The sequence below is a fragment of the Hippoglossus stenolepis genome, chromosome 19 (genome assembly GCF_022539355.2).
Source record: "Hippoglossus stenolepis isolate QCI-W04-F060 chromosome 19, HSTE1.2, whole genome shotgun sequence".
Taxonomy (NCBI): Eukaryota; Metazoa; Chordata; class Actinopteri; order Pleuronectiformes; family Pleuronectidae; genus Hippoglossus; species Hippoglossus stenolepis.
Window position 1 is genome coordinate 4,367,402 of NC_061501.1, and position 13,192 is coordinate 4,380,593.

Below are 13,192 nucleotides of genomic sequence, written 5' to 3' on the forward strand. Positions count from 1 at the left end.
GTTTTCTTCCGTAGGCGGATTAGGAGAATTTACGATGGAGGCGTTCGCCGATGATCGAGAAGGCTGCAAACCAATAAGAACGCAGGTTCAAACTACTGTGCACGCCCTCGCAGAATACCGACCAATGACAGGATATAGTGGGCGGTTGCCTGGGCGAGAGCGTAGTCCGGCGACAGATCTCAGACCAGCGGGGTGACGTCACACAGCCACACGCCGAACGCGGCGGCCAAACACGCAAACCGTTCCCAGGCCAGCGCCTCCACAGACCGCGTCATCTGCCCTGTGGCGGAGCCGAGGCGTAACATTTTGAAAGGTTGGAGTCCCGCACACATCGGGCTCACACCGCGGGGACCACTGTCAGCGCGTGAAGGGAGAAAATCACGCAACTTTAAAGTACAAGAATCTAACTTTTCCCTCTGGAAGGAGCCGTTGGAGTAAACACTGCAGGGGACCATTCAGCGGAGACCTCCCATGCAAAGTGAGTAGCAGCATGATGTGTTGAGCGGAGAACTTGTCTCTGGAACAATGAAAACAAAAAAGAAAAGGGCAGCACCAGTGAGAACCTGAAAACACCACTGTGCTTTAATGGAGGGTTAAAAGAGCTACAACCCAGTGACGGTCACCCGGCAGCGTGCTCAAGTTCAGGATATTCAGGATATTCAACTAACCCTCAGGGACATTAGCCGTTTCTTCTTCTTGTTCAAATAGTTTTGACCCAATATGAAAACTAACTCTCAAACTTTGCGCTCACACAACGTGACCAGTGTTTCTCAGGGTGTGCTTTCAGTTTCAATTAAATTCCACCTGACGTCATGTGTAGAGAAGCCTGTCTTCGTGGGAAAGTGATGTCGCTGTGTTGTTATTACAATGCTAAGCTGTTGTAGTAACGTTAGCAAGCGCACGTGAAGCTAAGGTGCTACCTGCAGGGACCGTATAGCTCCGTATACGTGTGTGTGTGTGTGTGTGTGTGTGTGAAAACTTGGACTACAGGTACCAAATCTCCTCGTGACACAAGCCCCCCCACTTCCACAAAACACACACCCACACCCACACCCACCCTCAGCGCAGAGAGGGCTTCCTCAAAACTCTCCAGGAAGTACGGTGTGCCAGTGCCGGTGTTTAGCCTGGTCCGGAGCACTTGGCCAGCCTCCATCACATCCCAGCCCCAGCCTCTTGGTATGCATACTTTGGACTTTGTAGATCATAATGGTACAGTGCACGGTGAGTTTTATTTTTGCCCCAAAAAAATTATTTCCAAAAAACGATCTTTCTACCATGATATCATTGAGGCATTGTCACATGGTGTAGTTCTTCTGCATCTGTTCTTCAAAATCAAATTGCCTTCAAGGGTTAGTTCACCCAAAAAATGAAAATTCACTCATTATCTACTCACCCTATATGCCGATGGAGGGGGTGGGTGAAGTGTTTGAGTGCACAAAACACTTTTGGAGTTTCAGGGGTAAATAGCGTTGAAGCCAAATCCAATACAATTGAAGTAAAATGTGACCACTTCTTCGAACGTAAAAAAACAACAGAAAAAACCCATTAAATGCCTCCATACTGCTCCTATGGTGACTTTCAAATTCGACTTGAAACCGTGTTTTTAGCCAAAATGTCCACTGTTCTCCTCAGTCCGGTGCCACGTTCACGTTCAACACTGCACAAGCTTGAGCCTCTATGGTCTTGCCCAAGACATAAGCGATACTCACGAGTTCTCGCTGATGTCATCACGTGGATGACACCACAGGATGAGTATGGAGGCATTTTCTGTTTTTTTTCCTGTTTTGAAGTCCCCCAGTAACTTCAATAGTATTGGATTTGGCTGCAACACTGTTTACCCCTGAAACTCCAAAAGTGTTTTGTGGACTCAAACACTTCACCCACCCAGTAGATAATAAGCGAATTTTCATTTTTGGGTGAACTATCCCTTTAACCCCCCCCCCACCTCAAAAGCCACACTATCATCTGCTTCTTTATGTGGTAAAGACTCAGAGAGACCCAAGATGTCAGTAGTAATTTCTTGAAGATGGGAATGCTATTATGTTTCATTCCACTGAGTCATTTATTCCTGGTGACAGTCTGCATACTTTTTGAATGCACACATGGCGATCATTTAGCTGAGGAGTGATGTGTGGGGCTCGAGGGAAACAAAGTTGTTTATTCCTTTACTTAAAGTTGAAGGAGCATCTTTACAGGCGACATTAACCAACCAAGACTCTTTAAAGTACCACTGCAATTCACTGTTGTGCAGAATATCAAGTTCAACATGTTTCATTGAATCCTTTTGTGCAATATTGCAAATATCTTCATCAGTTTGCTTAATGCAATAATGATGTTGTTGTTTTTTGATCCCCTCCTCAATACCATTATTGACTGAGAACAGGAGAGACTGTGAGAGGATGACCTTCTTTCCCTTGTATTTGAATGTCACAGGGAGGGAATCTCCAGAGAGCCCACATTTCTCTCTGTAAACTCTGAAACCTCAATGGTTTGTCTGCAGTTTTGGCCAGCTCCTTTGCTCTCGGTGGGAATAGCACAGTTCCTCTTTTAAATCTTGCCGAAAAAGAGGTGGGAGGCCTGTAGTCTGAATTCCAACGGGGTAGGGAGAGTCTCTCAGGAGACTTTGATTATAAGTGTTTTGGTCATGTAATCTCTGGTTTCTGTTTATGAGGTCAGCAGCTAGGCATCATGATAAGTCTGTGCCCTCTATTCCCAGTTTTTTCACTGGGAATAAGATAATATACAAGGTGATGATAGCTGCTACAGTTGGCCTCCTGGATATATTCCCAGCTGGACTGAAAATGGATGCCTGTTTCTTAATTTAATGCTCACAGTGCTGAAGTAGGATCGGACAATTTTATGTTAGGATTGATCCTGAAGATGTTCTCAGACGTCTCTGAGGACATCAGATGTCCACCATAATAACGTAGATTCCCGCTGCATCACACACCAACATATTGATCGACGAGATGGCTCCACTGTGATAATTTAGGAGCTAACGCTGAAAAAGCACTTAACATCAATATCTGACTGCGGTAGTTTCATTGCCAGCTATTTCTCTGTAAACATAGTCGGGAAACGGTCAACACTTCCAGAGGTAATACAGTAAATCTATAAAAACACCTTAAAATGACCCACCCAAAGGAACGCTCCAAGAGTGTTCAGGTGGATTCAACTCCACTTATCTATATTTTACATGTTCTTGAAATATAAAAAGTTACTTATCACTGACTGAAGCATTAGATCATTAAAAAAATATGATAAAAGGAGCAACGATTGAAAGAGGTGACTGAGGTGGTCACATTCTATCCAGCTAAGGATATTGTGCAGTTCAAAGCTGTGGACAACATGCGATTTAAAACAATATAGCACACGTAAGACACACTGTATATTGTCATTGTTTATAAAATTGAGTTTTAGATGATGCAAATGGATAGTTGGAGTCTGGATCTTCTGTGCAGTACATTTCAAAATTGGGAATAAAAGATCACATTTTGTGATTGTGTGCTAAAAAGATTGTGGTATGATTTCCTGGGAAGGTCGCCCACCACTGTGTCTCTGTAGGCAGCTGGGGTTAGGGTGGGGTCGGATGCAGCGGCTCAGACAAAGCACTGAGTATGAGGCTTTGCCCCTGGGTTGGTTGTCTGAACAGGTGTCTTGGAGCTGCAGCTCCGCATAACTCACATTCCCAGGGTTTTGTTGCTAGCGTGGAGGGTCACTCAGTAGGGGGAGGAAGGTGTGGGAACAAGAATGCTCCTGTGCCCAGGGTTCAACTCTGAAAATGAGTCTGAGGAACCTGCTTATGGAGACAAACACTCAACTCCATTGCAACTGCCTGACTTGAGTTGCCGAGATACCTGTCACCACGCCATTGTGCTGTCTGTGGCCGGGGACAAAGCTGAGAGTTGGTGTTCCAAACTGTTAGTCAGCAGCAGGGCTATTTTCCTGGAGCTCAAGGTTGGGTAGGATACAGTGGATTAAGACTCTTAATCCAAGCATTACTTTGGATCACTATCAACTATCTCAGAATCACAGGACAGTGCCTTATATGAGAAGAAACCTTGTCCACTACATTGCACCAAACCTCTCTTCTTGATTTTAATGCAAAGCAGCAAGGTTTTTCAGTGTGATGGTATGTCAACAAGTCAAGAAACATGCTAATAAAAGAATGCGGTCATTCTGGTACTGAAGTAAAGTAGAATAAGCAGATGCTAGAATGTAAATAGAGGTTGTCACATTGCTTTCGCTGCCTTGAGACTCAGTTTCATCAGTGTTGGCTTGTAATGAGTTCACTGCCTCTTCATTAAACGCAGAGTGGATCTGAGTCCAGGTCTCTGAGCGCTGCCAACTGACATGTTGAGGGGAACAGCCATTGCTAAACTTGGCAACATATGAAATATGAATACAAGCATGTTGTTGCAGTAACTTAATCCAGTTATACAATATGAAGATGGGATGATCAAAATATTTTCATACTGGGTATTGCGTTTTGGTCTGAGGTCAGAGGTTTCTCCATGATTGCACTTGCGCAAAGTGTTGCAGTATTATTTCTTTCTCAAATGGAATAGCTAAAACATGATGAAATTACTAAAGCAAGCTTCTATAAACTACAAGAACATATGTGTTGTCAGTAAAAAAGATAATTTGATTCAGTTTGTCTTGGTTTTTCACTGAGGAACTCATAGTTATGGTTGTGGTGAACTGAGCAGTATATATACACAGGGTAAAACATACATCTGCTCATCCAACCATCCTTATACACATGGACACATCTGTCTCTCCATTCATTCATCCTTTCATTCCATTCATTCATTCTCCAACTCACCAAAACACATATTTGTCTCTCATTTCATTCATCCATCTATTTGTCTGTGCTTCCGTCTTTCTACGCTTAATCACCATCTTACTCCGTTTTATCACTAATCTCTGTTGCAAGTCTACAGTGGACCTATGAGCCTCCTTCTGCACTGCTGATCCCAGACAGAGGGATTAAAGCCATGTACTTTGCAGGGTCTCTGGCAGGGTAGCAGTTGATAAGCATCACCAGTACTGATGCTGCTGTGTTGTTTTGCCCCTGCCTGTGCCCTACTGAGGTGTAGGATTTCCCTTCGCACCACCTAACTTCCGCAGTGCTGCACTGGAATGAGCCCACCCAGCACATGCCAGCCATCAGACACCAGTGCTGGCCACGTTGTATTCCAGCTTGTGTACATAAAACGCCGCCCTCATCATGCAGGCATGCTGCTCTCTTGACACACTTATCGTTTGATGACGAAAGCAGAGAGATAGAAAACAGCGGGTGTGGGAAAGCAGGTCGGACCCTGAACCCCCAGGAAGAAGGTTAAGCTACGATGTCTGAGCTCCTGTTTTAAGATGTTAGCTGTCAGGTTTGTGGTCTATTTGCGAAAAACAGTGGTTATCGTTTTCAGCTATATCTGATGCCTCACTCCATGTTTGCATTTAAAGCCATGGACTAACTGTATGTCTGTAACAACTATGTTTTTAACCACCACTCACCTGTCAGGGAAGGCTGTAGTCTTAGTTTGACAGTGGGATCTCTTGACTGATGTTAGGCTTATTTGTCATATGTTTTATTAATGAGGGTTTTCCATGCATGGCCCCCTGCCTAGCATTACAATGCCTATTCCCCTTATGGCAGCTCTGTGAATAATTCAACACACTGCGAGCAAACAGAACCGAAATAGATGGAAAGCGTGTTTGTGGTTCAATTCAGCAAATCACAGCCACTGTGGATAATTTGTGTCATTAGTATATATGCTACTACAGTGTGCTCATGGTGATGGAAAGTTGACTGAAGAAGTTAAAAAAGTCAAAAGTCAAATGGTGTAGATTTGAACATAAGCCACTGACCAAAATACCACTTGCCATCTTTGCCACATGATCCCACAGCCTTGAGGAGCTATGTCATCTCTCAGTGATGAGTATCGGCTGCTGTATTATTGGACCATGAGGCTGCAGTATTTCCTGCATTCCTTCCGCATGCATTGATCACAAAAGAGTACTACGGCATTAACTTAAACATCTTGCATAATATATAGACTGTCATCCATCTATGGCTAATAAGGACACACTTATGTTGTAGCACACACATTACGGGCTGATGTCGCTACCATCTGCTGCTTGTTGCTGGGAGAGTTGTTGCTGTATCAAATAACAGAGGGGAACACAACTTTGTGTCGCAAACAGTGTAAGTTTTAGAAGTGTAATGGTGAGAGGATTGAGATGTTAAGGTCACATGAAACGTATGTTCCTCTTTCAGGAGAGAAATTTGTTCTTTTCTTTGATCAAAATAAGCTCCCTTCTCCCTTCTTCTGTCGACTGTTAGAGATCACTCCAGGTAAAGTATCCGGCTTTCACCACATGACACCTCATGGCTTCCTAGCTGCAGTATCATTTGAGATCATACACAATAAAGAAAAGTGCAGATGGTGAAGTGTTGCTTACCACTTTGCTTTTTAATCTCCTTGTAAATCTAATATATACACACACTCACTCCATGAATGGCTGCATATATTTAAATCCTGCTTCATTTCCTGGTGCCACTCAAGATATATGTAACCTTGCTGTAGTAAGGCCATAGCATTGGTTTGTAGGGTTGGGTAACTATGTATAAAAAAAAAATTGTCCATACTTTTAAAATGTTACCTGCACCTAAATGGTGCCAGAAAAAATACCCTTTTGTTCAAAAAACTGCATGATCGACAATAACAACAGTTTTAGTTGAAATTTAACATATTAACTGTTTAAACAGTTTAAAACCTAACCCAACTACAATAATTTAACCCTAAGTAACAGTTTCAGTGCCTGATACAGCAAAATACTTCAGCTCCAAACTCGCCATCAATTGTCTCCCCACCGCCAGGGCCAGCTGTTGCGCTTGGCACATGGTCATGCAAGCAGTCAAACACGGTGCATCCACCTGGTTTCAAATTTATCCTGTGTGCTGCCAGGTGCTTCATTATGTTTGTGGCGTTCCTCCATCACACTTAATTGTTTTCAAACCTTTGCTGCACGTCCCGGTGTCGGAATCCTTTCGTGTGATATGCAGCCACACTTCCGATCGTTTAGCTCTAGGCATTTTGTTGTCATGTCAGCTAGAGTTTTAGGTAACCACAAGCTAGCTGTATAGGCTGCCAGAGCCATTTGAGAGTCTGTTTGCCACCGGAGTTAAGTGTAATGTTTATGTAAATGTTGCCTGTAAGCAGGGCAACTATTTTAGTATATAGCTCAGGCAGCAAAATGAGGCACCAAAACCTGTGTTGTGATTCGTTCCAGAAGGTCCTGAAACTGGTGCTTGATTGGCACCGGATTTTGGTACACAACACTATTGATTTGATGACTCGCAGGAAACAGGAGGAAGAAATAGGGATGCCTGTTCAATTTGGTTTGCAGGGTTGTTTGTCACGGTGGGTGGGGTCTTGTAGAGGCCTTGAGCCCAACAGAATGGATCTGATTAGCCCAAGAGGTTTTTCTCTAGCTGTCTGTTTCTTGTCAGTTGTCAAAGGCACCCTCCAGACAGAAACACTGGCTTTCACCGGCTAAATCCCCACCTTTGTGAGAGGGCCGTCTCAAATAATGTCAGCTGTGGCTCTGTACACTTGTTGCTGTGTTTCCTGATGCCTCCTTCTGGCTGCAGGGCCCCCACCGCCCCTCCCAAGGCTGAATTTTAATTCGCCTGTTCTTCTCTGCCCCTTTTTGCCTTTCGACTACACCCAACAACACGTAAATGGCAAAAGGAGGTCTGTGTATATGTGCGTGTGAATGCTCACTTTTGTCTCTGAACTTGAAAAAGTGTTCAAGCCTCTGTGTGTATGTTTGTGTATGTGTGTATCAGACAGGCATCCATTCATCTTCAGAACAGTATAGACCCAGTCTTGGCCTATTCCCTTGTTGCTCATTGAGTGCAATTAGAGCAATTTGACTGTGAAAACCCCTTCACAACAGCCTATTAGAACCATTCATCATGCCATCTTCACTCTTTGATGGCATGGCCTATGTGATTGAAACTAGTCAGTCAGGATGATAGTAGACAAGGAGATAGGAACGTGAGGTGTCTAAACAAATGAGAGACTATGTGCTGTTCTCTGTTCCCTGTAAATCAATGTACTTTTGTTGGACACCGCCCATTATCCTGCTCATATTAGCCATTTCTTACAGTACATTGTTCACTAACTGGGGGGTTTAATGTCTCTAGTTGTAACCCTAGGCCTATTAGAGTAATTAGGTCTTATCAGATCTGGTGGAAAGAATAAGCATTTCTGTGGCATAGAGAGCTTAACCCATGCATCTTAAGAAAACATAGCACATGCACTGAACACTAATTCAACAGCAACAAACTGGCCAGGAATTGAAATTCCAGTATAAAACAATATAACCAAGTCCAATGAGAACACAATGCAAGCATTATCAGCTAACTTGAACATGGTACCATGTGTTTACCCATTGGTTTTCAATGACTGTCAGGGGATGCAAATGAAATCAATAATTATTTCTGTTATAAATTGTTGTTTTTTGCATCTTAAATTAACTGCCACTTTGAATTGTCCCCCTTTTTTTGTTTAGTTGAACTAATCTGTTATTTAGCATGATTTTTCTGGAGGTGCTTGATTAAGTTAGTTGTGCTATACTTTTCAGTGCTACTGCCAACCCTCGAAACATTGGAACTGATTGATTGATTGATTGGATTTGCAGATACTGCAAGTAGCCACAGAATTAATTGGCATAGCAAGCGTGAAATACCTCCAATTGCATCTGTGCTTCTTTACTGACTTCCTATTAAATGTGTGTGTGTGTGTGTGTGTATATCATATAATCATAACACCCTTTGATCAAGGGTGAGATATATTGCTAATAAATTTAGAGTAAATCTTAAATTAGAGTATACTCTAATAAAAAAAACGTCTTTTGGGATTTACTTAAAAAGGTTATGTCAAGTGGTTCCACACAACTGTGTTATGTAACTGCTAAGGTACATTATTTTGTGATATAGACTCAATGAAATCAAATACATTAAACACAAGGGAATTGAGTATATAAAATTTAACTAGATTAGTTAATTTTCATGGATTATTCTTACATTGAACCTACTTAATACTGTTATGTTCAACTAATTAAAGTTAAGTAGATAAAAAGAACACAGTCAAGTTAAGTTAACTTTAAGTAAGGCAGTTTTGTGGAACCACACTTGACATGACATTCTTAAGTAAATTCACACTTAATACAACATTCTTAAGTAGATATAAAGTAACTGAGTTGAATTTGGCCTCCTGAAATGCCTGGCTCTGTTAAATAGAAAAATAATGTTAATAAAGGAATCTCACACACACACTGTCTTTACAACAAAACTGCATTTATTTTGCAGCAAATGGCAGTTTGGGAACAGCTAACTGTAATTGCAAGCTACTTGACAAACCTCAATTCTCTCATAGGGCCAGTGGACAATACCATTGTCCATAATAGCTGACAGTCATCTAGATGTTGAGCCCAGCAGTGGCACTGCATCACACAAGTAAGGCCACATAATTCATGAGTGAGCAAATACTTTGCAGACATTTTGAGTCGTCAAAGTAGGAAAAGCAGGGATGTCATTAACAAAAACAATGGCACTGTTCTATTCAAATGTTGTAAAGATCCTTGAGGCTGTGCAAATAGGTCAGTACACAAAACAACAGGCCCCAGACAGTGAAACAGCTAAATGGAATTCAGCTAACTGCTTAACTGCATTTCCATTGGTGCGTTTCCTACTGCGACTGCAGTAGATGTTGTTGTTAAAATGGTAATTATACACAAGAAGAAACGTTGTGTTTCGTGTGTTCATTACTCTTTAATGTGTCCGCTGTTGTGTGTCACTGTTTGTTTTATGGACATGTTTCTTGAGTTGTTGCCTGCTTGTATCTTCTGTATTTGCAGTGATTTGTTTCATCTCTGTGTCCTACTGTGTCAAATTGGTGAAGTTGTGACCATACCCAAACTGCAAAAACTACCCAAACACATTTCCTTCAGTAACCATGTAGTCATCTTGTAGCCAAGTGCCAGTTTTGCCACATTAGTAGTAAAGTGTTCAACAGCTGTCTTTAAAGGTTCAGTGTGTAGATTTTAGTGACATCTAGTGGTGAAGTTGCATGTTGCAGCTGAATACCCATCACCTCACCCTCCCCTTCCAAACACGAAAGAGAAACTGTGGTAGCCCTAGTCCTCATAAAAACTCAAAAGGGTTTTAGTTTGTACAGTTTGGACTACTGTAAAAGAGAGCACCTGCTCCCCATGTAAATATAAAGTATTTCAATATAAATTGCCCATTCTAGGGTAAATAAAACAACAATACATACAATTTAGATGATCACACACTATAGTGAACACATCACCAGTATTATTTTATATTCAATTTCTGCCAATAAAGACCTTTAAGTGGCATAGATAATACAAAACCTGCACGAGTAGCTGCCATAATTTACATCTAAAACTGCCCCAGATGTAATTTGGTATTTGCCCTTTACTTAAGATTTAAACAGCTGGAATCACTCTCTGCTGCCTGTCATATGGTGCCGTAGTATCAAAGGGCAGGCTTCTCTGCTAACTTAGCTCTTAGCTCACCACTAATTGCTAAGTGACCCCCTAGACAGGCCTTGGAGCGGAGGTTCTTGGCTCTGGTGAAATTAAAGTGTGATATATATATAGTTTGCTTTGGATTGGCGGGCTTTGATAACAGAAAACATGTGGTGTTGGTGCAGCAGTGTGTGTAGGAGTAGTTTACTTTGTCCACAATGGTGGAGTCGGTGCCATCTTGTAGTTTGTCGAGTCAGTTTGGATTTGAATAGACTTTGAATAGATGGCAGGGTGGAGCTGGGGTTTGGGTTCTAGGTTTACTGGGTCAAAGAGTTTGTTTATGGTGCAAAGGACATTTAACAAGTAGAACAGAAAAAACTCAATAGACAATACAGAATATATAACGTACAATTATACATCATATAGGGACTTAAACCATATTTATTGAGTAAATAAAACTTGCAATAAAAAAAGGGAGTAAGAACGAGTCCATTTTAGGATCCTTAACACCAATAGCTGATATTTAATGGATTTAGTTCTGTTCAATACTTAAGCAAAAGTTAGAGAAGTTTTTCTCCAATAATACTACAAACAAGGGGAGCTCAATCCAGATTTGGGAATATTTTATCAAGCTTTTATCAAGAGATTATAACCTCCATTATAATCTATGCAAGACCCTAAAATTAGCCAGACTGTACTTCCTCATGACATTTTAAGTTTCAGGTGTTGCATAATATCTGCACATGTTGTTTTGGTGCTCAAGGATATAGTTTTGTACTTTTTAGCAACCCAATAGGTAAGACAGTCAATAAATGCATCCACAAAATGTTTAATTATTTTCCTATACTAGTCATCAGATAGACTATAGTTAAACTATGGCACAGAATAATGTTTTGCTTTAATGGAGTTGGCTTTCTGTCGGATTGACATGTTGCTGAATAAATACAGCGCCTGCTATATACTGACTTGTCTTAATTTCTAAAGTGTCAAATAAAAATCGAGTTTTCTGAAGTATGGCAATACAATTTTCAACATGAATTATAAGAAACAGGCTATTTATCTTTTAGTTGTCTCTTTTAAGAGATCTAATGTGATGTAGGACGTGATATCTACCAAGATCCTTCCAGCTTTGTATGTAAGTTCTCTTCCAAACCCACTCTCTCACAATTGGACATTATTATATCTCTAGAGTTTTTTTCTATCCACCCAGTTTCCTCTCTTACTTCCGGGGTCGTCGGCACCAGATCAAGACAAAGCAGCTCTTTCTCTGTCTGTTTCGGCCCTTCAGCGGCTGGATGCTAATCTGACTGACCATCAGCAGCTTCTGTCGTGCTCAGGGAAAGACAGATACAGAAAGGCTGCGATAGATAGCGAAGGAGGGGTAGGAGCAGAGGGGTGCGGTGGCATGGAGGGTGATGACTGGACCATTTGGCATCCGGTGAACAGAGACGTATTGTGTGCCAGTGACACACACTGCTTCTTTACAGGAGGAAACTGGTGTTAAAGCTCCAAATGTTGATCTGCCAGGGAGACATTTCCCAACCACACACCTGACAACAAAACAATCTGAATTCACATCTTCAGGTATATGATATTAACAAATGTACAATATTTAAAGGGTCAGTTTTTATTATAACGTGCCTGGAGATTTGTTTGAGGGACTGAAGTAGAATATCAGGCTTCATGTATAATCTGCAGAGATAAACCTTTGGCCGTTGATCTGACAGGAAACTGCCGTGGAAAAAGTCTCATGTAAAGTATCATCATTAGTCAGTGTCATAGGATAATGCTGTGAGCAGGCTTAATATAGAACCACCAGTCACAAGGGCAGAAAAGGTTAAAGATTCAAGCTTCGTGTGAGGAAGAAACGGTCCTTACTTTTAAAAGATAATCTAATTTGGCCAGTACACTGTCATCCTGTTGTGCTATCTTGAGACATTGACTTGCAAACATTAATTTGAAATTTAATCTGAAAATGAGTAGATTGCATTTTGAAATTGAGCTCTTATGACATCTTTGCTGTACGTGACCTGCAAAGACCTAGTCTACTACTCCCCTCAAGAGGAGAAGAATAGTGTTCATATTAATCTTTAAGGAACGGATCAGTAGATTGTGACAATCGAACTGACAATCGATTGTGACACGTACAGGAGGCTGTGACCAGCTTATGTCTCATCTTCAAAGCACTGGTGACAGAGCTGCTTGTGTTGCAGAAAGGATTAGAGCTTATTTAGGATGAACAGATGCAGACTTTACCATACCTAATTGAGAGGCATTGTTGTTGGTAGAAAACCTGTAATTGTTGTAAAATTGTGTCTATAATACAAAAACAGGTGCTGATATAACAGTTCTGCTGTCTGTGTCTGTCAAAACTAACCTGCAGTCGAAATTTGTTCTGAAATCCAGGTGTAAAAACTTCACCCTAAAAGGTAGCTTCCTAGCATTACATTACATGTCATTTAGCTGATGCTCCTATCCAAAGCGACTTCCAATTAGTGCCTTCAACATCGATAAGGGGCCATTCAGGGTTCAACATCTTGCCCAAGGAAACTTTAAAAATGACCAGACCTATGTTTAGGCCTATATATATATTTTGTTGACTTGTGCAGTGTTCAAACCCGGAGAA

At 41.4% G+C, this 13,192-nt stretch overlaps 1 protein-coding gene across 7 annotated transcripts in view; it reads left to right on the top strand.

The window, feature by feature from the left end:
- Nucleotides 1-241: 241 nt before the first annotated feature.
- The window catches only part of mpp7a (MAGUK p55 scaffold protein 7a), a 138,038-nt gene continuing 125,087 nt past the window's right edge, over nt 242-13,192 (top strand). For 5 of the 7 annotated variants that reach the window (XM_035143119.2, XM_035143120.2, XM_035143122.2 and 2 more), the window contains exon 1: nt 242-478. The gene's annotated coding sequence lies outside the window, so the exon portion shown is untranslated. The remainder of the gene's footprint in view (nt 479-13,192) is intronic. The other 2 variants (XM_035143125.2, XM_035143126.2) reach the window with 2 other exon arrangements.